General features: G+C 42.6%; 2 non-coding genes across 2 annotated transcripts; both read left to right on the plus strand.

The window, feature by feature from the left end:
* The first annotated feature begins 3,672 nt into the window (after positions 1-3,672).
* On the plus strand, positions 3,673-3,744 carry TRNAC-GCA (transfer RNA cysteine (anticodon GCA)). The gene has a single exon. It is a non-coding gene; the product is annotated as a tRNA-Cys (tRNA).
* Positions 3,745-4,756: 1,012 nt separating this feature from the next.
* TRNAC-GCA (transfer RNA cysteine (anticodon GCA)) lies at positions 4,757-4,828 on the plus strand. The gene has a single exon. It is a non-coding gene; the product is annotated as a tRNA-Cys (tRNA).
* The last annotated feature ends 172 nt before the right edge of the window (positions 4,829-5,000 follow it).

Below are 5,000 nucleotides of genomic sequence, written 5' to 3' on the forward strand. Positions count from 1 at the left end.
CGTCCGGGGCTCCCTTCCCCGGGCCGTCGGCAGGTCAGAGTGCCCAGGACGGGCTCCATGGGTCCCGGACAGTCCTCCCCCCGGGCGTCCGGGGCTCCCTTCCCCGGGCAGACGGCAGGTCAGAGTGCCCAGGACGGGCTCCACGGGTCCCGGGCAGTCCTCCCCCCGGGCGTCCGGCGCTCCCTTCTCCAGGCCGATGGCAGGTCAGAGTGACCAGGACGGGCTCCACGGGTCCCGGGCAGTCCTCTCCCGGGCGTACGTGGTTGTCCGACAGATTCGGGCAGATGTGCTTTTACGAACCGGATCGGAATCGGCCCAAATAATAATAATAATAATAATAATCCACATTTGTAAGGCGCACAATCACCCGTAAGGGTCTCTAGGCGCTAGGGGCCGTTGGGAAGATTAAGCAAGCTATTGCCCAGAGTCACATGGTGCTGGGCTAATCTGCCGCCGGTGCCGGGGATCGAACCGTGATCCCCTGATTCCGGAGTCAGCCGCCCTAGCCGCGGCGCCAGCTATTTCCCAGAGTCACGTGGTGCTGGGCTAATCTGCGGCCGGTGCCGGGGATCGAACCCTGATCTCTGGGATGCTCGAGGGTTACTACGCGCTCTACAAAAACCTTAAATAAAAAAATCTCCAGATTCCGGAGTCAGCCGCCCTAGCCGCGGCGCCAGCTATTTCCCAGAGTCACCTGGTGCTGGGCTAATCTGCGGCCGGTGCCGGGGATCGAACCGTGATCTCCAGATTCCGGAGTCAGCCTCCCTAGCCGCGGCGCCAGCTATTTCCCAGAGTCACGTGGTGCTGGGCTAATCTGCGGCCGGTGCCGGGGATCGAACCCTGATCTCTGGGATGCTCGAGGGTTACTACGCGCTCTACAAAAACCTTAAATAAAAAAATCTCCAGATTCCGGAGTCAGCCGCCCTAGCCGCGGCGCCAGCTATTTCCCAGAGTCACCTGGTGCTGGGCTAATCTGCCGCCGGTGCCGGGGATCGAACCGTGATCCCCAGATGGGGATATCCCAAAAATCTGGCATGGATACGGCCCGCCAGGACTGGTTTGGGCACCCCTGTATTAAATGGAAGGTATTCGAAAGGGGTGTTTGGTTGTACCTTCCAAATACCGAATTGTAGTGGTACGTAGAAATGTTTTTCCACCATAATTTGGCCCAAAACAATCATACTTCATCACCATCTCCATGATTGTGGTAACAAATCCTCAAATGATAAGTTGTCCCGTAAAAACCTCTTCCCCTTTAAGAATGTTTCAAAACAATCATTGTATGTAGAGGCATTGGTCCTATGTACCACTGCCTATTCAAATAAAATAACAATGAAACAAATAAATCTGTTTTTTAAATGATCCAGTTTTCCTTTAATAAATAATATTAAGGACTACTTCGCCTGTTCCACAGTTTCAAGGTTGTACTTTCTGGCACAACTTAGTATGATCCTCACACTCTTTCATGATGTACTTATATTTTGTCATTCTGATTGTACTGCAAAGCTGGGGATATAGCTCAGTGGTAGAGCATTTGACTGCAGATCAATAGGTCCCTGGTTCAAATCCGGGTGGCCCCTCACCCTATTTTGATTCTGTTGTTTGTAATTTGGACTTTTCATCAATTCCATTTGGATCATCATTGACAGAGTCAGTGTTCCCTTGGATATTGCACTTTAATAGCATTTCAGTGTTTCCTGCTCAAAGCCTGTGAGTAAATGCAGTTTTTAACACTTGGCTTGGTATTCCCTTTGGGAAATTTCTGAAACATCATTGATCAATTTTGGAATTCGGCTCTTCCTTTCACAGCACTAAACAAAGGGAATGGACTATGAAACCAATTGACAACTTTGTCATACTGTTTGGTGCTTTCTTGTATTGCACTGAAGAAATGGCGTATAAAACTTGGCAGCGAAGCAGTCAATCTATTTCTCATTTCACCTGTGTCTACAGTCTCACATATATTCCAAGTCTTCTCTGTGCATGCAAAGTATGTGTTTGTTTGAAGCACTTCATTTTTGTGCAACGTAGGAACTATTTAATTTCTCCTTAAAAGCTCTGCCTACGTGCAAGATGTACGAACTATCATTGTAGTTGCAAGAAGGCTGGTCTGAAGAATCAGGCCATTTGCAAACGCAAAATGGCTTTTTCTGATGTATTAAATAGAAGGTATTCGAAAGGGGTGTTTGGGTGTACCTTCCAAATACCGAATTGTAGTGGTACGTAGAAATGTTTTTCCTCCATAATTTGGCCCAAAACAATCATACTTCATCACCATCTCATTGATTGTGGTAACCAATCCTCAAATGATAAGGTGTCCCGTAAAAACCTCTTCCCCTTTAAGAATGTTTCAAAACAATCATTGTATGTAGAGGCATTGGTCCTATGTACCACTGCCTATTCAAATAAAATAACAATGAAATAAATCTGTTTTTTAAATGATCCAGTTTTCCTTTAATAAATAATATTAAGGACTACTTCTCCTGTTCCACAGTTTCAAGGTTGTACTTTCTGGCACAGCTTAGTATGATCCTCACACTCTTTCATGATGTACTGATATTTTGTCATTCTGATTTTACTGAAAAGCTGGCGATATAGCTCAGTGGTAGAGCATTTGACTTCAGATCAAGAGGTCCCTGGTTCAAATCCGCGTGTCCCCTCACCCTATTTTGATTCTGTTGTTTGTAATTTGGACTTTTCAACAATTCCATTTGGATCATCTTTGACAGAGTCAGTGTTCCCTTGGATATTGCTCTTTAATAGCATTTCAGTGTTTCCTGCTCAAAACCTGTCAGTAAATGCAGTTTTTAACACTCGGCTTGTTATTCCCTTTGGGAAATTTCTGAAACATCATTGATCAATTTTGGAATTCGGCTCTTCCTTTCACAGCACTAAACAAAGGGAATGGACTATGAAACCAATTGACAACTTTGTTATACTGTTTGTTGCTTTCTTGTATTGCACTGAAGAAATGGCATATAAAACTTGGCAGCGAAGCAGTCAATCTATTTCTCATTTCACCTGTGTCTTCAGTCTTACATATATTCCACCTCTTCTCTGTGCATGCAAAGAATGTGTTTGTTTGAAGCACTTCATTTATGTGTAACGTAGGAACTATTTAATTTCTCCTTAAAAGCTCTGCCTACGTGCAAGATGTACGAACTATCATTGCAGTTGCAAGAAGGCTGGTCTGAAGAATCAGGCCATTTGCAAACGCAAAATGGCTTTTTCTGATGTATTAAATGGAAGGTATTCGAAAGGGGTGTTTGGTTGTACCTTCCAAATACCGAATTGTAGTGGTACGTAGAAATGTTTTTCCACCATAATTTGGCCCAAAACTATCATACTTCATCACCATCTCCATGATTGTGGTAACAAATCCTCAAATGATAAGGTGTCCCGTAAAAACCTCTTCCCCTTTAAGAATGTTTCAAAACAATCATTGTATGTAGAGGCATTGGTCCTATGTACCACTGCCTATTCAAATAAAATAACAATGAAACAAATAAATCTGTTTTTTAAATGATCCAGTTTTCCTTTAATAAATAATATTAAGGACTACTTCTCCTGTTCCACAGTTTCAAGGTTGTACTGTCTGGCACAGCTTAGTATGATCCTCACACTCTTTCATGATGTACTGATATTTTGTCATTCTGATTTTACTGAAAAGCTAGGGATATAGCTCAGTGGTAGAGCATTTGACTGCAGATCAAGAGGTCCCTGGTTCAAATCCGGGTGTCCCCTCACCCTATTTTGATTCTGTATTTTGTAATTTGGACTTTTCAACAATTCCATTTGGATCATCTTTGACAGAGTCAGTGTTCCCTTGGATATTGCACTTTAATAGCATTTCAGTGTTTCCTGCTCAAAACCTGTGAGTAAATGCAGTTTTTAACACTCGGCTTGTTATTCCCTTTGGGAAATTTCTGAAACATCATTGATCAATTTTGGAATTCGGCTCTTCCTTTCACAGCACTAAACAAAGGGAATGGACTATGAAACCAATTGACAACTTTGTTATACTGTTTGGTGCTTTCTTGTATTGCACTGAAGAAATGGCGTATAAAACTTGGCAGCGAAGCAGTCAATCTATTACTCATTTCACCTGTGTCTTCAGTCTTACATATATTCCACCTCTTCTCTGTGCATGCAATGTATGTGTTTGTTGGAAGCACTTCATTTTTGTGCAACGTAGGAACTATTTAATTTCTCCTTAAAAGCTCTGCCTACGTGCAAGATGTATGAACTATCATTGCAGTTGCAAGAAGGCTGGTCTGAAGAATCAGGCCATTTGCAAACACAAAATGGCTTTTTCTGATGTATTAAATGGAATGTATTCGAAAGGGGTGTTTGGGTGTACCTTCCAAATACCGAATTGTAGTGGTACGTAGAAATGTTTTTCCACCATAATTTGGCCCAAAACAATCATACTTCATCACCATCTCCGTGATTGTGCTAACCAATCCTCAAATGATAAGGTGTCCCGTAAAAACCTCTTCCCCTTTAAGAATGTTTCAAAACAATCATTGTATGTAGAGGCATTGGTCCTATGTACCACTGCCTATTCAAATAAAATAACAATGAAACAAATAAATCTGTTTTTTAAATGATCCAGTTTTCCTTTAATAAATAATATTAAGGACTACTTCTCCTGTTCCACAGTTTCAAGGTTGTACTTTCTGGCACAACTTAGTATGATCCTCACAGTCTTTCATGATGTACTGATATTTTGTCATTCTGATTTTATTGAAAAGCTGGGGATATAGCTCAGTGGTAGAGCATTTGACTGCAGATCAAGAGGTCCCTGGTTCAAATCCGGGTGGCCCCTCACCCTATTTTGATTCTGTTGTTTGTCAAAGATGATCCAAATGGAATTGATGAAAAGTCCAAATTACAGAGTCAGTGTTCCCTTGGATATTGCACTTTAATAGCATTTCAGTGTTTCCTGCTCAAAGCCTGTGAGTAAATGCAGTTTTTAACACTCGGCTTGGTATTCCCTT

Source organism: Lissotriton helveticus, chromosome 1_2, assembly GCF_964261635.1.
Source record: "Lissotriton helveticus chromosome 1_2, aLisHel1.1, whole genome shotgun sequence".
Classification (NCBI taxonomy): Eukaryota; Metazoa; Chordata; class Amphibia; order Caudata; family Salamandridae; genus Lissotriton; species Lissotriton helveticus.